Genomic DNA, 20,755 nt, shown 5'->3' on the forward strand with positions numbered 1-20,755 from the left:
CACTGTAATCATGATAAGACCAAAGCTGGGGTTTTGTGTATGTGTGTGTGTGTGTGTGTGTTTGTTGCTGTTGTTGTTGTTTGTTGAAAGAGAGAAAGAGTGCACATGTGCACACACAGGGGAGGGGCAGAGGGAGAAGGAGACAGAGAATCTTAAGCAGGCTCCATGTCCAGTGCCCAGCACAGAGGTCAAGGCGGGGCTCTATCTCATGACCATAAGGTCATGACCCGAGTAGAAATCAAGAGTCAGATGCTTAACCAACTGAGCCACCCAGGTGCCCTGAGACCAAAGCTGTTTTGATTGGCTCAGTTTCTTCATTCTGGATAGAGTTGATTTGTTATTTTCCAAGAGCTGGTGTTCTCCTTTGTCCTCTGCTGTCTGGCTCATCCACAATTAGTTGTATTGGAAAGCTGATGCTACTCCAAAGGGCATGTAGGTTCTACTTGTCTCTCAGTCTAGTTGGTGCCTGGCTCTGTCTTCCTTGCAAGCTCCTTGGAAACTGGTGGCTCTTCGTCTTATTTCCCGCCTCCAGGTAATGTCTGTATTAGATTGCCTCATCGCCTGTTGGGGCCTGTGCCTAAGAAATAAATGATTCTTCCTTTTGTTCTGAGATCTCTAAATTATTTTTCCTATTCTCCTGACCTCACACTATTTCTATCTTTTCCTTTTGTTGTTTTTGTTTTTCTGATACTTCCTACAACTGTACTTGTTGATTCTCTTTCCATCTTGCATGTGGACAGCAGATAACCTGTTCTGTCCCATTATCTCACCCACTTTCTTGGGTATTAATCACTCAGGTGCCCTCGGGAACTGTGACTTCCCAAAGTCATCTCATTACATTTTTACCAAGGCCAACCCAATGCCTTAGGGACCCTGGTAATAAAATAATAACAATTACCATTATTGAGAACTTACTGACATGTACTGCCAGGCAATTTACACAAATGATTTTATTTAATCCTCCACATAACCCTATGAGGTCAAATTTGAACAGGTGGGTCAGCAGAGGCTTTATCTGCATGATTGTAAATAAAACCACATACAAAAGATAGTGACTGGATATGTTGGAGTATATGACTAGCCCTATACACTAAGACCCCCAAGTTCTCAAGACACACTCAATGGAGATTTGTATCATACGAAGAAAAAACTTACCCTGGGTAGAGAGAGAGGTTAATCCTGGTATATGTCTATTAAATCTAAAGACAGAAAATAAAATCTAATATTTCTTATGGAAGTCAGTTACATTGGTGGCCCTCAATCAACCATACCTCCTGGCATTTACATTCTTATATAGTCCCTTCTCTCAGGGCTCGGTCTATGTTTTTAAGAGTAGAATACAGTAGAGGGGTACCTGGGTGGCTCCAGTTAAGTGTCCAACTTCAGCTCAGGTCATGATCTCACAGTTTGTAAGTTCGAGCCCCAAGTTGGGCTCTCTGCTGTCAGCAAAGAGCCCACTTCAGACCCTCTGTCCCCCTCTGTTTCTGCCCTTCCCTCCCCTGTGTGCGCATATGCACATGCTTTCTTCTCTCAAAAATAAACATTTAAAAAATAATTAAAAAAAAAAAGAATGGAATATGGTAGAAGTGACATTCTGCCTGTTCCAGGCCTAAGCCCTAAGAATGTCGGGCAGCTTCCACTTTTATGCTTTTAGGAGCCTTGAGTCACCATTTGGTAAGTTCACATGGAGAGAGAAAAGCCCTGAGACTACATGGTAGGAAAGAGAGGTCTCTCCTTGCCAGCATCCCAACTGAGTCTGGCCTTCCAGACATGCCCAATGAGGTGTCAGATACAGAAGTGAAGCCATCCTGGAGATTTCCAGTGTCAGCTGCCATCCGACTGCAGCCATGTGAGAGACCCAAAGGAGACCAGGAGAACTGACCAGCAGAGCACCAACCAGTCAACCTGTACAATCGTGAGAAATTAAAAAACAAAAACAGGGGCGCCTGGGTGGCTCAGTCGGTTAAGCGTCCGACTTCGGCTCAGGTCATGATCTTGCTGTCCGTGAGTTTGAGCCCCGCGTCGGGCTCTGTGCTGACAGCTCAGAGCCTGGAGCCTGTTTCAGATTCTGTGTCTCCCTCTCTCTCGGACTCTCTTCCGTTCATACTCTGTCTCTCTCTGTCTCAAAAATAAAAAAATGTTAAATAAATAAATAAATAAATAATAAAAAACAAAAACAAAAGATGTCGTTTTAAGCCATGAAATTTTAGAGTGGTTTATTAAGCAGTAATAGATAACCAAAACACTACTAAGATTAATAATGTTAAAGGTTATGATTAGTTTTGAGTCCCATTAGATAATATTTGGTCAAGAAGCTTAAGAATACTAGAATCCTACCTTAGACCACAGCCATCCCCTACGCCTCCACCAAGGTCTGGAGGAAGAAATATATACAGGAGACAGTGGCAAAAGAAAACAACACTTGAATTTTAGCTAGGCTTGCTCTCTCTGATCAGGTGGTCTGAGGTGACATGCTTAGAGCTGGAGGCTTATAGGGCCTTTTTCAAGGGTAAAATTAAAAATACTTAGCCACCAGGGCTCGGTTGGTTGAACATCTAACTTCAGCTCAGGTCATGATCTCATGGTTCATGGGTTCGAGCCCCACGTCAGGCTTTGCGCTGACAGCTCAGAGCCTGGAGCTTGCTTTGGATTCTCTGTCTCCCTCTCTCTCTGCCCCTCCCCTGCTAATGCTTGCTCTCTCTCTCTCTCTCTGTGTCTCTCTCTCAAAAATAAACAAAAAATTAAAAAAATATATTTAGCCACCAGGAAAGCCAAGAACGTGCCTAATCAAAATGGACACTAGCTGAAACAGGCTGCGCCTTCACAGTGTAACTACAACCTGGCTGTTCCCTCTCTAAGCCTGAGGGCAGGCCTGGGTTAAAGTGTCACTCAGTTCCTATGAGGGCAAAGAGAGAGGAGCCCAGAGGGATCCATACCCATGTGTGATCCAAGGACATTGTGCATGATCTTGACTGCTGGGGAAAATGACCTGGTCAATGTCTTGGAATCTAACCAACCAATAGCCACCTCTGTCAGGGAAGTTAGGGAAAAATGCATATTACCCATTTAATCACATTAACTCTACTTTAGAAGGTAGATATTTTTCTTGCTATATTACCCATGAGAAAATTAAGTATCAGAGAGGTTGAATGACTTGTTTGAGGCAACACAGTGTAAGTATTAGGAATTACAGGGGTGGGTTGGAGGAGGTTGATCAGGAGAGATGTTTTTTTTTTTAATTTATTTCTCAGAGAGAGAGAGAATGAGACAGAGTGTGAGCAGGGAAGGGGCAGAGAAAGAGGGAGACACAGAATCCAAAGCAGGCCCCAGGCTCTAAGCTGTCAGCACAGAGCCCGACGTGGAGCTCGAACTCATGAGCCATGAGATCACACATGACCTGAGCTGAACTCTGACACTTAACCGACTGAGCCACCCAGGTGCCCCAGGAGAGATGCTTTTTGAGCATGGCACATCATGAAGTCACTTACATGGTCATCTCAATTGTTGTCTGTTCAAGTGAAAAACAAAGTCAAATGAAAGTGCTATTCTATTAGAGGCACCCAAGGAAACTGGGCCCAAAGTCACCTTTTTTGTGGCTTGATAACAGAACAGGTAGGAAGAAGGCATCTCTTTCTACTTCAGCAAAGAAGTGGCTGCACTGTCCAGCTGTGGTTGGTGATATGCGTCTGTGAATAGCCACTCAGAAATGCATGTGAGACCTGTCCTCCCCCCATGTATCTTGAGAGATACAGAAGTGACCTAAGGTTCATATGATCACCTTGTAGAGGCTGCTACTGTCCACATTATCCAGTTCTACTGTCAAACTAGAGTGGCCCAGAGAAATGTCTGCTATACAAACATCACAACTCTGACAGAAAACTCTGTATTTGTTCCACCCCCACACTTAACATTCAAGTTCCCAGAAGTTTGCAATTATCCTCAAAAGATGTTTCCAGACAAGACTTACTCAGCTTTGGTTTTTGGTAGGATAAAATTATTTTGTTTTGTTTTATTTTTTTTATACTTGGCTGACCATTCTCATTCCACCCTAGGCTGGTGTATAAAAGCCAGTCATGAGCCACATATCTGTTCCCACTCACTTTTACCTGCTTGTTCTTTCTCTCCTAATCCTGGATTCTTGGTCTCATATGCCAATTTGATATCTGCATCTCTCTTTCTTTGTGTCAACCCAACTTCATTCTCTGGTGGGTTATACTGTTGCCTTTAGGCTGGTTGGACTTTGACCTCTTGCTCACTTTTCAGCTATACTAGTTCCTCTGGCTTGGTATCCCATATTGATTTAGCTGAGAATCTTCATTCTCATCCCCATTATTGCAGAATTCCACCAGCTACCTGCACCTGGGTGGCATGTATTGTCCAAGCCCTGTGACTGGGAAAGAAAACTATCTGACAAAAACAATGGCAGAAGACAGGGAAGAATTGTTTTCAACCTGCACTTGCTGTCACTGCCAGCCAAATTTCTACCTGCCCACCTCCGTCCCATTTTTCTTCTGGCTCCATGAAATTTAGGAAGGATAATATATATATATATATATATATATATATATATATATATATATATATGTTTGGTTACAACAATTTTTGAAACCGTTTGGCAGTATCTACTAAAACTGAACATATGTGTATACTTTTACCAAACAATCCTACTCCTAGATACATTTCCAGTAGAAATGCATACATATGTTCACCAAAAGACACTTACAAGAATGTTCACAAGACTATTCATGATAGCTAAAAACTAGAAACAATCCAAATGTCTAATAGCAGTAGAGTGGATAGAGTAGTATATTCATACAATGTGCTAATATAACAATGAAAAAGAACAGACTACTTCTATGCATGACAACATGGATAAATCTTATATATACAATGTTGACCCAAAAAAGCCACACACAAAAGAATACATAATATATTTTCCATTTATATGAAATTCTAAAACAGGCAAAACTAATCAATGTTGTTGGAAGTCAGAAGAATGATTACCATATGGGGAGTGGTAACCAGATGGGGACATGAGAGGATTGGTTGCTGATAATGTTTGTTTCTTAATCTGGGTACTGATTAAACTAGTGTGTTCACTTTGTGAAAATTCATCCAGCTGTATACTTGTGATTCATGTATTTTCCTATATATGGTCTACGTGAATAAAGTGAATGACAGAAGGAAAAATTTTCTTGCTTTCTCCTGAAAATGTAGTTATTAAAGACGCTCAAGTTTAGTGGCTGACTAAATGGGTTTTGTGTTCCTACTTGTCATTTTGAAAAACATAGCAATTCCTATTAACCTATAAAACCTATAGATTCTGCTGCTATAATGGAGACATCCCTCCCCAACCCACCTCCAGTGGACATCATGGTATTTGGCAGGACATGATCAGTGATATTGCATACAGCCAACACTACACAGGTCTCCACCCCTTGGTTCCCAGATAGAATGGAAGAAACACCATTGTGGGCCTACCTCTAAGAAGGGGTCAGGGGGTATTGTGGAATGAGTTAACCAGTTGGCTGGATAAGACAGATTGCAGGCTGCAGAGCATGAAGCGACAGCAAATGTCGACATTGTCAAGGGTTAAAACTGTAATAGATGGCTACAGAGATTATCTTAGTGAATTACATGGCCAATGAGACTAAGCAGAGCAGCAGAGGCTAGGTACAGCACAACAGGATGGAAATGGAGACCATTAGGACAGAGCAAGTAGTTTTGGTAAAAAAAAAAAAAAAAAAAAAAAAAAAAAAATAGTAATAATAAAATAAAATAAAGGAGCAGAGGAATGAGCAGCCCCAGGCTTTTAATAGGGCCTTTACAGCCTCCACGCATTGGAAAAGAACTATGAAAGGTCTGAACTGTTCTAGACAAAAATCCTTTACTCTTTGTGTTACTATCCAGCTTCCCTTTCTGTGCTGTTTTGGTGACATCCCTCACTCACATCTTACCTCCCATCTTCTAGGATTTTGGTTCCTTGAACCTTTCTCAGCTCTCCTGGCTTCTATGATTTGGGCATCTTCCATCATCTGAGGTGAGAAATCCCACGCTTTAGCCAACAACCTCCTGCTCTCAACCTCTGACTCTCCCAACCCCTCAAAGGTCAACAATACTCCTCTCCTTCAGTCACCATCACCTGACTGGGGTGGGGATCCTGGATAGAAAGAAAAACAGCAGCTGGAACCAAGCAAGGCTGTCTTCTCAGAACTCAAGATCACTTCTTCGCTGCTACAGCCACCACACACTTTGTGTGAAACTCTGTCCCTGGTGCAGTCTGTCCCCTTTTGGACTGAGTTGCTGTAATTGACAAACCCATGTAAACTGGCATAGAAATTTAAAATGACACTAGTATCCACTAGTGTGTGTCTTCCAGGTTGGGAATTCCTTCATGCTATCGTTCCTTCCTGTTTCCTTTGCTTCAACTTATTTGTTAACTCTCCTTGTTTTCCCACTTACATTGCTTCTATACCTTGGCACCATTCTAAGACAGTCTAGTAGGTACTCTATTCTGGTCCCTCTAAGATGCTACCCTACTTGGCCACTTTTGTCTCATTTTATCCTACCAGGAGACAATAATCAAAATTCTCTTTGTTTCTATAGTATTTCTTGCTGTTTACATGGCTATTTGATACTCTCTTTCTTAAAATGTTGCAAACTAAGATCTGAACCACCAGCAGCAATACAAGGTAATGGAAGTCCATATTTTGGAAACTGATAAAATGGGGTTGAATTCCTGGATCTATCACCTGCTAGCTAGGAGACTTTGTATAATTTACTTGACCTTTTAAAGCCTCAGTTTCATCATTTGTAAAACAGTGATCTAGTCTGGAAGTGTTGGGAACGTTTAGCAATATCATGTGAGGATAATATCTATGAACTACTTAAATGTTTGTTGTGATTGTTCAGAGATTTGTTTTTAAGAACAGGCATTAACTACCTTCCAATTACTGAATAGTGTTACGGAGTCAAGCTGATCTGAAAAAGAAAATGCATTTGCTGAGAAGTACACAAATGAATCCCTTTCTATAACTGTCTACCGAGAGAAGCATAAATAGCGAGCTCTGCAAAGAAGCACATACTGAGGTGCAGAAGAATGCAATTCAAGTATACAAATTAAGCACCAAAATTACATTATGCGTTAAAAAATACAAATATTAAGAAATTGATAGAATCAAGAAAAAGTCACAGTCCTAAGATATTGCTGATCTCAATAAATGGCTTTTGATTGTGGAAAGATCTAAAAGAAGCTGACTCCAAAACAGTCTAGAGAATTCTAGAAAGAAATAGTATTTATGTTGAATGTTGCAGCAGACCAAGGCCACAACAAGAAATGCAAGGGTTTGGGCAGCAATAAGACAAAGGCCAATTAATCAACAAAAATCAAGAATGAGTAAATAAATATCCAAGGGCAGAACAAGATAAGATGACCAAAGTACATACGGCCTGCAGGGAGGAAAGCTATTGATCAATCAAACAGTTGGCCTCAGAAAGGGTCACAGGAAATGTGGAAGAGGCAGAGTTAGCAGAACAGACAGTACCCAGACCCAACAGAGAAGGACTCTCAGTATAGAAGCAACATACTCTTTTAGCCTCAACAAAGCCATTACAGTTCTCTCACCCTGGTGAGAATGCGTCTGCAGTGAGCCTGGTCTGTAGTCTTGCTGGTAACTGTAACTAGATGGTTAGGAGTGAGAAGGAGACTTAACAAGGTTCCTTGGAAAGTATTTCAGGGCTGTCTTGGCTAGCTTCGTATGCAGGTTTATCTGTCACTGATGGAAAGGGAGGACTTGACTGGAGCATGGATCTGATCAGTAAATCTTCGTGGGCAGTCCTCAGGTCCACAGCCTTCCTGGTTAATAAAATGGCAGGATTATATTTCTAAGAAAAATATTTAGTGTGTCTAGCAGTGTCTAGCAGTCTTCCTGGTTATACACCACAGTGGGGAAATAGAAGCAGCATCCTGTCCTTGGAACATCTTTTCCTTTTAGATGTGCAATGCCAAATACATCTTTAAAGAGTCCCAGAAAGTCAGTCTTCAAGCACCTGAAGGAATCTTTTGTATGTTTTTTTATATAGTCGAACTATGTTCCACAGAAAATTTGGGAGTAACATACTGTAGCATACTGGAAAGGGTACCTGTTTTAGTGCCTGACAAATCTAGTTTGAATTCGAGCTTACCCACTTATCAGCCGTGTGACTTTGCACAAATTATTTAATCACTCTGAGTCTCAGTTTCCCTGACTAGGAAATGGAGATAATATCTATCGGAGAGTTGTTGTGAAGGCTAACTGTGATTAAGATATATCTCACTGTAATACCTGAAACATTGAAGCTAACGGCACCCAGTAAGTGGTAATTCTCTTTCTTTTCTGCTGATTTTTAATGGACAAAGCCATATCTCATCTCTTATATAAGGTTCTCTCCATCTAGCAACCTACTTGCACTTTTTACAGACATACTTGACTGCTATCTTGATCCTAGATGTTCTTATAAGAACATAAAAGGATTTGTAACTGGAGTATGTAACTACAGAATGATTGCTCTCCAAAAACGTCCATCTCCTAATCCCTGTAAACTGTGAATATGTTGCCTTACTTGGCAAAAAGGATTTTGCAGATGTGTTTAAGGTTAAGAACCTTGAAATGGGGAAATTATTTTGGATTATCCAGGTGGGCCCTACTTAATCACATGAGTCCTTAAAAGCAGCAAACCTTTCCCAGCTGCAGTCAGTGAAAGGGAGATGTGACTATGAAGAACGGTCAGAAAGATTTGATATAAAAAGGACTCAACACACCATTGCTGGTTTTGAAAATGGAAAAGGGAAAAGCGTACCGTGAGGCAAGGAATGCTGGCATCCTGTAGAAGCTGAAAAAAGCTAGGAAACAGATTCTTCCATAAGGCCTCTAGAAAGGAATGAAACCTTTCTCATATCTTGATTTTAGCCCAGCGAGGCTGTGTTGAACTTCCAGCCTACAGAACTTTAAGATAATAATTTTGTGTTGATTAAGCCCTAATGTCATAATAATTTGTTATAGTAGCAATAGAAAACCAATATATACAGACACTGAAAAGGGCTCAGGACCACGGAGGTAATGACAGTATGGCTTCCAATTAACCAATTGATTAATCATAATAACCAAGCAATAATTATTTATGATATGATAAAAATTACCTTCACAAATCCTCAAAAATAATATTCTAAAATATTTTTTTCTAATCTTCAATCTTAAAATGCAGATGTGGTCAAGCAAATCTGGTTATCACTGCTCAAGAGTAATAAGAGGATTTTCTTAAAATGTGGAGTAAAAAAAGAAGATAAATATTTGTGGCAAGAGTTCTAGATGGACCATAAGCTGTGTCTCCACCCTGAATGCAATTATGTCAAGGTGTCTCCATCACTCACCATCACTCTCTTCATAGAAAGAGATAATGTGCTTCATGGGAAAAACAACTGGATTCTTTAGAGCTCACGTGCTATCCTCAAGCTCCCAACTGAGACTTCCAGGAGTGGCAATTTACTCAAGTTACCTTTAGTAATAAATGATTTATTTTAAAGATGCAATTCATAAAAACCCAGGGAAGGATGAGCAATCACAGTCAGGAAGAACAGGAATAGGAGGGCGGCTGTGGATTCAAGGCAGTTCTAAGACTTCAGCCATTGAGTTTTGTGAATTCTTACTCTTAAGTGACTCAGCTACTCCCTATGTCTGCCACACTCTCCACTCACTACTGTCTGGATTTTTTACCATCTACTCTGTGTGTCTTCTCTGCATTATAGGTTTTGTTTACTCATAACTTGGCTTAGTCATAACTTAGTCAAACCTTTGACTCATTCAAGTCCTCCCCTGACTTCCCTGACTTCTCTTAACCCCATAGTCTTTCTGCTTTATTCATACATTTATTAATTTGAAAAATACCTATTGAGCAACTACTGTATGCTCCCATGCAGTTTATTGTCTAGTCAGAAAGACATTAGTCAGATAATCACAAAAGTGCTTCAGGTGCATTCTAATTGCCTCGGTTTATTTGTTCAAACCAGGGCTTGGGATCAGTTGCTAAACTACCCATGAGCTGGCCATCTTCAGGGCAGCAACAACAGGCGGTCATGTCCACAACATCCAGACAGAGCTAATTGGACTAAAGGCTGGCATTTGACCACGGACAATTAATACATGGGCTGATCAGCAACCTGCCGCTTAACTCAAATTAATAAGCTTCTCTTGGAAGGAAGAAATTACAGTGCAGCAGACGTTATATAGAATTGACATGTTTATCATTGGGAGATAAACCTTACACTCCAGAGCAGTAATCTAAATGTGCAAGGACTTCACCCATAGGGAATTTTCTCATTCATGAGATAGAAAGAGGGCACTTGTTTGAATCAAGGATTCTGAGCAGGGTGCAGGGCAGAGAGCAGGGGTGGTTTTGAATACAGCATCAGGCTGCGTTAATCACTCAAATGATGACCAGAGTGAGGCTTAGGGAAATTCTGTCCAGTTCCTTGCAGGAAAACAGCATAGCCTTAGATAAGGGTAAATCAGTGATAAGTTTCTAACAAAATTTGCTTCCTGGGATGCCTAGAAGAAAGTGGCGAGAGCAAGAGGCCTTTGGATTCTCTGGGACAGTCCTTAGTCCGGGCCTAAGTGCCATAGGTTTCAGCAAAGCGCTAACTCTTATGTCAGATGTAGAACCATTGTGTTTATCTTAGGCAGTTCTCAATGAAGCATGGTATGCAAAGGCATCACGGCCCAACTATGGCATATGACCTTGGCTTCCCCTGCTGGAACCCACAAACAGGAATTTATGTGGGGAAAGCCAGATTAAGTGGCAGCTCCCTGTACTGTGGATTATATGGTTAGCAACAAAGTTGGCAAGGCTCAGTTGCTACAGGTGCTGTGTTGCATTACTGGTGTGATTGAAAAGGAGGTAAGAACCCAGAGACATTGAATAGTAAGGGCATTTTCTAGAAGGCAGATCAACTGGAGGGCTGGTGGTTCCTGAGAGTTTGTGTATTTTGGTTTTTGGAACAGGATATTAGCACATTTGTTCTGTTGTCTGAAGATAGGCTTGATTTTGAAATAAAAACACACAGAGAACTGAGTTTTCTCTGGGACCATCTGGTAGTGTGTCCTAAACCTGACTTGGACAGAAGTATTTAGTGTTGGCCCAGAGTTATCTGAGGTTATGATGGTTCATGCAGACACTAGTCGTGATCCTGGAACAAATAAGCAGAAATCCAAGAACTGAAGACCTGCCAGGAGCAGGAGAACACTGACCAACAAATTGGATGTATTAGCATTCATTGTGAAAGCCCAGGAGTTGGGAAGTGACAGGCATGAAGACTATTTCACTATCTGGAAGACCTCTGGCTGCTAGAGACCACTGGCATCCCCTGTCCTCACTCGATACTACATATTGTAGATAATCTGGTTCAGCTTTCTCATGTCATGGGTATAAATACTAAGGCCCAGAAAATCCAAGTAACCTTGTCTACTTCAATTAATGGTTGAAACAGGAATAGAACTCATGGGATGAACTCTCTCTAAACAAGGTCTAGCAGGCAACAATCATGGTCAAAGCTGAAAAATAGGCGGTTACACGTCTTTACTGTGAATATCACCTTTACATGCATGCTGAGAATCTATGTGTTCAGTGGTTTCTTAGCATGTAGCAATGGTGTTGATAAAATTGTTTTAGATCCTCTTTAACAACTGTTGAGTGATATAATTTAACCATCAAGTTGGGCAAGGCAGAAATCGCAGGGGCCCTTGATCCCCAACTCATATCCAGTCCCTCACCAAGTCTTGTCAATACCATCTTGTGTCTACTTCTCTCCTTTTTCCCCATAGCCATTCTGATCTGAACTACCATCTTCTCTTGCCTGGACTTCTGTGACAGCTTTTTCATGATTTGCCCATATTTGTTCTACCTCAAATCTACTTTCCTCACAGTAGCCAATGGTCTTCCCCATCCCTCTTATTTAAAAAAAAAAAGTTAGTTAGTAGACTCTTATTTGTTAGAGCAGTTTTAGGTTCACATAAAAATTGAGCACATAGTACTACTCTGTACTTGTAACCCCACTCACTACTCCACTCCCAGCTTCCCCTATCATTAATAATTTGCATTGATGTGGCACATTTGTTACAACTGATGGAACCACTATTAATACATCATTATTAACTAAAGCCCATAGTTAATATTGGGGTTCGCGCTTTGTCTTTTACAGTTCTATGGGTTTTGACAAGACAAATGTATCCACTATTACAATATCATGCAGAACAATTTCACTAACCTAAAAAAGCCCCTGGGCTCCACCTATTCATCCCTTGCCAGTAGTCTTTTCAAAATGCAGATCTCACCCTGTCACTTAGCCTGTCACCTCACTGTCTCATCTTATTCCACTCTCTTTTTAGTTTTCTATTTCCAACCTTATAGGTCTTGTTTCATTTCCCCAAACCACATTCCATTCTTCTCCAGAGCTTTGCTCATGCTGTTTCTTCTTCCTGAAATGCCCCTTTCTACCTCCCAGCCCTACCCCTAGGGTCTATCATGGTTTATAATATGTTTATGGGTGTGATTATTGGATTCAAATCCTTTTTGACTGTGAACTTCTTACTGGCAAAGCTGTGCCATTGTATCCACACACCTGGCACATAGCAGGTATGTAATGAATATTTGTTGAGTAGTGTTATACATAAATTAATAAACAAACAGAGTTTCACCTGACTGTGTGGAGCTTAAAAAGAGTAGAGAAGATTTGCAATGACCATAAGGGATGAAAGGAAAAGCTCATGGGAAACAAGTAAAAAGGTTTCTAGGCTGAGAACACAGGTTGAAAATTTGTAAAAGCCTCAATCCATTAGATTGTGTCAAGGAAGAGTGCCGGATGGATGACAGACAGTTTGGGTAGAACCGTTCTGGTGGTGATAGAGTACAGGATGTGGCCATAGGAGGACACTGCAGTGGACTGGAAGTGAAGATGCTGAGTTTGAAAGGTCAAGGAACTAACTGGGACGTTAAATGGGTGCTCCACAGAATCAATAAATTCCCCCTCCTCACAGAATGAAGAAATAAACCAGGCATTTAATAATTGTGAAGGTGTAACCAGGTTGGTAGATGACATGAGAGAAGATGACTAGTTGAATGGCATGAACTTCAGTGGGGCAGAGGTTTTTCATATTAGAATAGAGGAGAAATTATTTAGAAGGGTCTTGAGGAGCTAGAAGACTGTTGCTAATGCCTCTCTGTTTGTGGGGTATGGGGAATAAATAGCTTCTACTTGAAAGGACTACAGGGGAAGTGATAACCTCAGGGGAAATCCAGGTTTCAATTCAGGCTAGAAGGTGGAGAGAGATTAGCTAGATCTCTGGTTGCATGTGACAGAAATCATCTCTAGGTATCTGTGGCCAGTAGAGAGTAGATGATTGGGGGAGTATCCAAGGGTGTCTGGGACACATGGAACAAGATGGTAGCCAAAAGTTCACCATTATGGGTCAAGAGAGGTGCTATGAAGGTCTTTGTGATCTGGGGAGATACCTCAAAAGGTATCTGCTATAGGTAGTTCTGTGAATAAGTAGAAGTAAGGGAGTTACACCAACAGACAGGGGTTCCACAGGACACAAATAGAAATGTCTGGTGGGGTGAAGAGAAGCAGAAGTGCAAAGAAGTATTAGAGTGGCTTTTGGGTTCTAAATGGTGGTGTCAGGAAGGTGGTATCTAAAATGATAGCTATTGGAGGACCAAAAAAGCACATGGTGACAGTTGTACCATTTGCCCACCACCTGAACTCCTATTCCGTTTCAGACATCTGTCTGCTCCCTGATTGATCTTTACCCATTGAATTTGAATTTCTGACCTCCCCCATTTCATCCCCTTCCTTTGCCCTTAAACACATCTTAGATCTTCACTATGCCACCAAACCCTCTGCTACCTCTCTAAGAAGTGACATCCTAGATTATTTACTAAACTAATGGCCAGTGAGTGGGTATAATGCTGACCCAGCCTGCCCCCTGAGTCCTGTCAAGCCTCTTCTATCTTCCAACTTACCACATATTGTAATTGTTTTTTTTTTAAATGTTTATTTATTTTTGAGAAAGACAGAGACAGAATGCGAGTGGGTTAGCGGCAGAGAGAGGGACACACAGAAGCAGAAGTAGGCTCCAGGCTCTGAGTTGTCAACACAGAGCCTGACGAGGGACTTGAACTCACCAGCTATGAGATCATGATCTGAGCCGAAGTCGGACGCTCAACCAACTGAGCCACCCAGGTATCCCTGTAATTGTTTTTTATATGTCCTCTCCTCTTCTAATGAGTTTCTTCAGGACAGAGGCCATTTTTTGTTCTTGTTTATATTCCTTTCCTATAATGTTTAACACATTTCCTGTGACCTCAACAGGGGTTAATTTGTTGGATGAATGACTGAATGAATAACTGAGTGAGTAAATGGACTTTGATCTCTTATTGCCCTGTTTTCCTAGCCTATAAATGTAGGGCTCTAGGAGATGACCTCTCTGACAATACTTTTCCATTCTTGCCCACCTTTTTCTATGAATATCAATTTCCTAGCTTTGATTCCATGCTTGCCAGATATAAATCATCTGCTGGGGTAGACAAATCCAGCTCACGAGACACCCTGTCCCAATTATTTCTGGCCTCCTTCCCCACATCCCTCCAGAATGTGAGCCTAACACATACTGAGTGTTTTTTCCATTTCCTAAAATTTCCCTCTACAACATGGTTTGAGTCCTCATCCCCAAACATTGGGATTAGGGCCAGATCACCTGGTCTGTATTCACCAGACTGATTCTTTTCCCACTCTCTACATCTCCGCCATTCTAGCAGAAAGGAAGCCCAGGGTAAGTGTATAGAATGAGAATTTATATAACCATGATGATCACTGAATTCAGTAAAGTGATTAATTCTGGGAGGTGGGATGAGACCAGGGACAGCTATGGGGCCTTCAACTATGTAGATGATAATTTATTTCTGAAGACGTATACATAAGCATTCAGTGTTCTTTATACATTTTCTAATTCTTAAACGTTTCAATTAAAAAATTCAGAATCATAAGTACTCAGGTTTTACCTTACTGGAATCTCTGCAGGTGGATCTGGGGATAGAGAGAGCACTGGCTGATGGGCTCTTGAAGCTAGGGGGAATTCAATTAAAATGTTTAGCAGAAATAGGGCATCAGTAGACAAAAGAATTTAGAAAAGTGTAGATGCTTAATAGACCTATAAGACAACATCAAGCAGAATAACATTCACATTATAGGGGTCCCAGAAGAAAAAGAGAATGAGAATGGACAGAAAACTTATTTGAAGAAACAATGGCTGAAAACTTCCCTAATCTGGGGAAGAAAATAGACATCCAGGTCCAGGAAGCACAGAGAGTTTCAAATCAGAGGAATTCAAAGAGATCCACAACTAGACACATTATAATTGAAATGTCAAAAGTTAAAGAATTTTTTAAAGTTTATTTATTTGTTTTGAGAGAGCGAGAGAGAGGGAGAGAGTGAGTAGGCTAGGGGCAGAGAGAGAGGGAGAGAGAATACCAATCAGGCTCTGCACTGTCAGCGCAGAGCCCAATGTGGAGCTCGAACTCACAAGCCGCGATATCATGACCTGAGCTGAAACCAAGAGGGAAGTTCATAGCAATACAGGCCTACCTCCAAATACAAGAAAAATTTCAAATAAACAATCTAACTTTATACCTAAATGAACTAGAGGAACAAATGAAGCCCAAAGTTAGTAGAAAGAAAAAAACAATAAGGATTGGGGTCACCTGGCTGGCTCAGTCAGTGGAGCATGCAACTCTTGGTCTTGGGGTTGTGGGTTCAAGTCCAACATTGGGTGTAGAGATTACTTAAAAATAAGATCTTAGAAAAAAAGAAATAAAAAAGATCAGAGTGGAAATAAATGAAACAGACACACGCATAGAAAGAAGAAAGAAAGAAAGAAAGAAAGAAAGAAAGAAAGAAAGAAAGAAAAGATTAATGAAACTAAGAGTTGGTTCTTTGGAAGGATGAATCAAATTGACACATCCTTTAAGTTAAACTCACCAAGAAAAAAAAAGACATAGGGCTCAAATACATAAAATGAGAGATGAAAGAGGTGAAGTTGCAATTGATAGCACAGAAATGCAAAAGATCATAAGAGACTACTATGAACAATTATAGACCAACAAACTGAACTACCTACAAGAAATGGATAAATTCCTAGAACCACAATCTTCTAAGATTCTTGAAGAAAGAAGACTCAAAAATTATGAAGAGGGGGCACCTAGCTGGCTTACTCGGTAGAGCATGTGACTCTGGATCTTGGGGTTGTGCATTCGAGCCCCACATTGGGCATAGAGATTACTTTTTAAAAATTAATTAATTAATTAATTAAAGAAAAGAAAACAGTCATGGAGAAATAGAAAATCTGAATAGATCAATTACTAGTAAGGAAATTCAATTAGTAATCAAACCCTCCCCATACTGGTGAATTCTACCAAACATTCAAAGAAGATTTAGTATCTATCCTTCTCAAACTCTTCCAAAAAATTGAAGAATACAGAATATTTCCAAACTAATTTTTGATGCCAATATTACTTACCCTGATACCAAAACCAGACAAGGGCACCACAGAAAAGAAAATTACAGGCCAATATCGCTTATGAACATAGACACAAAAATCCTCAACAAAATATTAGCAAACTAAATTCAACAATACATTAAAAGTATCATACACCATGATCAAGTAAATTTATTACAGGGATGCAAGAGTGGTTCAACATCTGAAAATCAATGAATGTGATACATCACATTAACATAATGAAAGATAGACTCATATGATCATCTCAATAGATGCAGAAAAAGCATACAAAATTCAACATGCACTTATGATAAAAACTCTTAACAAAGTGGGTACAGAAGGAATATATCTCAACATAATAAAGGTCCTATATGACAACTGCACTGCTAACATACTCAAAGTGAAAAGCTGAAAACTTTTTTATGCTCACTCTCACTCTCCTGACTGAGCCACCCATGTGCACTAAAACTTTTTTTTTTAAGATTTTATTTTTAAGTAATCTCTACACCCAATATGGGGCTTGAACTTACAACCCTGAGATCAAGAATCACATGCTCGGGGCGCCTGGGTGGCTCGGTCGGTTAAGCGTCTGACTTTGGCTCAGGTCATGATCTCACGGTCCGTGAGTTCGAGCCCCGCGTCGGGCTCTGTGCTGACAGCTCAGAGCCTGGAGCCTGTTTCAGATTCTGTGTCTCCCTCTCTCTCTGCTCCTCCCCTGTTCATGCTCTGTCTCTCTCTGTCTCAAAAATAAATAAACATTTAAAAAAAAAAAAAGAATCACATGCTCTACCAACTGAGCCACCTGGGAACCCCTCTCTCTCACCACTTTTATTCAACATAGTATTTATTGGAAGTCCTAGCTATGGCAATCAGGCAAGGTAAAGAAAAACACCCAAATTGAAAAGGAAGAAGCAAAATTGTCACTATTGCAGATGACATAATAATATATATAGAAAATGCTAAAGATTCCACCAAAAAAACCCTCTAGAATAAGAATAAGTGGGGTTCCTGGGTGGCTCAGTAGGTTGAGCTTCAGCTCAGGTCATGATCTCGTGGTTTGTGAGCTAGATCCCTGCATCAGGCTCTCTGCTGTGTGAGTTCCAGCCCTGCATCAGGCTCTCTGCTGTCAGCGCAGAGCCCACTTGAGATCCTCTGTCCCCCTCTCTCCCTGGCCCTTCCCCACTCATTCTCTCTCACTGTCTCTCTCTCTCTCTCAAAAACAAATAAGACATTAAAAAAAAAAAAGAATTATGGGGCACCTGGGTGGCTCAGTCAGTTAAACATCTAACTTCCACTCAGGTCATGATCTCAGGGTTCGTGAGATTGAGCCCCACATCAGGCTCTCTACTGTCAGTGCAGAGCCTGCTTTGGAAGCCCTCCCCCCCACTGCTCCTCCTACTCTCTCTCTCAAAAATATAAATAAACATAAAAAAAGAATAAAATTAAAAGAATAAATAAAAAGAATAAAATTCAGGATGCAAAATCAACATACAGAAATCTATTGTGTTTCTATACACTAATAACAAACTCTCAGAAAGAGAAATTAAGAAAAAATCCCATACACAATGACATCAAAATAAATAGATAGATAGATAAATAAATAAATAAATAAATAAATAAATAAATAAATAAAATACCTATGAATAAATTCAGCTAAAGAGGTGAAAGACTGGTACTCTGAAAACTATGAGACATTGTTGAAAGAAGTTGAAGACAACACAAATAAATAGAAAGATATACCATGCTCATGGATTGAAATGATATTATTGAAATGTCCATAATATCCAAAGCAATCTGCAGATTAAATGCAATTCCCAACAAAATTCCAATGGCATTTTTCACAGAACTAGAATAAGTACTCTAAAATTTGTATGGAACTATAAAAGACCCCAAAGAAATCTTGGGAAAGAAGAACAAAGCTCCCTGATTTCAAAACACTATTACAAAGCTATAGTAATAAAAACAGTATGGTATTGGCATAAAAACAGACACAAAGATCAATGGAACAGACTATAGAGCCCAGAAATAAGCACACACAAATAAATGGTCAATTCATTTATGATAAAGGAGCCAAGAATATACAACAGTGAAAAGATAATCTCTTCACTAAAAAGATAAACCTCTCCTGAAATTGCACAACCACTTGGAAAAGAATGAAACTAAAGCACTACCTTACACCACACACAAAAATGAACTCAAAATAGATTAAAGACCTAAATGTAAGAACTAAAACCATAAAACTCCTAGAAGAATACCTAGGCAATAAGCTCCTTGACACCAGTCTTAGCACTACATTTTTGGATCTGACTGCAAAGCAAAGGCAACAAAAGGAAAAATAAACAAGTGGAACTATATGAAACTAAAAAGCTTTTGCAAGCAAAGGAAACCAAAACAAAATTCCAACCTATAGAATGAGAGAAAATACTTGTAAATCATATATTTGGTAAGGGGTAAATATCCAAAATATATAAAGAATTCAAATAACTCAAGATCTTGTGAACAAACCAATGAAAAAATGGCCAGAGGATCTAAATAGACATTTTTTTCAAAGAAGACATACAGCTGGCCAAAAACGTATGAAAAGATGTTTAGCATCACTAATTATTAGGGAAATGCAAATCAAAACCACAATGAGATATCACCTCACACCTGGGAGAATGGCTATTATCAAAAAGACAAGAACTAACAAGTGTTGTCCAGGATGTGGAGAAAGGAAACCTTCATACACTGTTAGTGGGAATGTAAATTGGTGCAGCCACTGTGGAAAACAGTTTGGAGGTTCCTCAAAAAACTAAAAAAAGAACTATCATATGATCTAGGTATTCCAGTTCTGGATATTTATCTGAAGAAAACAAAAACACTAATTTGAAAAGGTATTTGCACATCTTTGTTCATTGCAGCATTAGTCGCAGAAGCCAAGATGAAAACAACCAGTGTTTATCAACCGACAAATAGGTAAAGAAGATGTAAATATATGCAATGGACACTACTCAGTCATAATAAAGAAGGAAATCTTACCATTTGTGACAACATGAATGGATCTTGTGGCTATTATGCTGAATGAAATAAGTCAGAGAAAGACAAATACCATATGATTTCACTTATGTGTGGAATTAAAAAAATAAATCAACAAACAAAATAAAACTTACAGAGAACAGATTTGTGGTTATCAAAGCAGAAGGGGTTACAGGATGGGTGAAAGGGGTAAAGTGGGTGACAGATGGTAACTAGACTTATTGCGGTGGTCACTTTGTAGTATATACAAATATCATATTATTATGCTGTATGCCTGAAACTAATACAATGTTATATACCAATTTTACCTCAATTTTTAAAAATGTTCAGCAGAGAGGGGTCAGAGGGGCAATGGAGGGCTTCTGAGTGCAGAACCAATATCTTAAACTACAAAGCTGTAAGCTCAGTTTGATTGACTATGAAAGCCTATGAATCTATTGTGTGTACCAGTGAAAAGTCTCAAAACAGGCAATTCCCAGATTATTAGTTTATTTGTTGGTTTGTCTGGAACTGGGAACAAGTTTTTCCATAGAAATAATATTACAAATGGCAGCTCTGCCCCAAGGCCAGCCCACAAAAGCTTACAGAACCCTAATGTACATAAAACATTACACTAAAAATACTAAACACCCTGACCACTGTTTATAAAAGTGTTTCTGTGGGAAAAGTGCATTTAGAGTTTTAATGCCAGTAACACATATTCCTCAGCCTTGTGAATTCTCTGGACTCTTGACCTATTCCCACAGTGCTGAATCATTCTTATCAGAATGGTTCCATGTGTGATAGAGGGCAGATTAGTTGCCTTCTGTTCCTACAGGATTCAAGCTGGAGTTCCAAGTAATTCACCTCCATAGAGATGATCCCAGCCCCACCATGTACCTTGGCCTGTAGTCTAAGTTTAGCATCCTAAGCACAGTAGGGGGCCTCTTACCCCTACTGCCTTGCACACCCAATGACAAGCTGATCCTTAAACTGTGTCACATTAGGACCTCATTTGTATATTTCTGGGACTTTTCCTGAGAACAGGAGTCCTCATCTCATGAGGGAAATGTGTGTTAGAGACTTTGGGACTAGTACAATCCCTGAAACACTGGGAAAGGAGATAAGCATGGGACAACCTTTGAATAGAGGATAGCATGACCAAGAATTCACCCTGA

At 40.0% G+C, this 20,755-nt stretch overlaps 1 long non-coding RNA gene across 1 annotated transcript in view; it reads left to right on the forward strand.

The window, feature by feature from the left end:
* The window catches only part of LOC132687934 (uncharacterized), a 131,504-nt gene that overhangs the window by 17,202 nt on the left and 93,547 nt on the right, over nt 1–20,755 (forward strand). Inside the window, exon 2 of the long non-coding RNA XR_009614345.3 lies at nt 5,972–6,040. This is a non-coding gene — a long non-coding RNA (uncharacterized LOC132687934). The remainder of the gene's footprint in view (nt 1–5,971; nt 6,041–20,755) is intronic.

This window comes from Panthera onca, chromosome E1 (genome assembly GCF_046562875.1).
Source record: "Panthera onca isolate mPanOnc1 chromosome E1, mPanOnc1 haplotype 2, whole genome shotgun sequence".
Lineage (NCBI taxonomy): Eukaryota > Metazoa > Chordata > Mammalia > Carnivora > Felidae > Panthera > Panthera onca.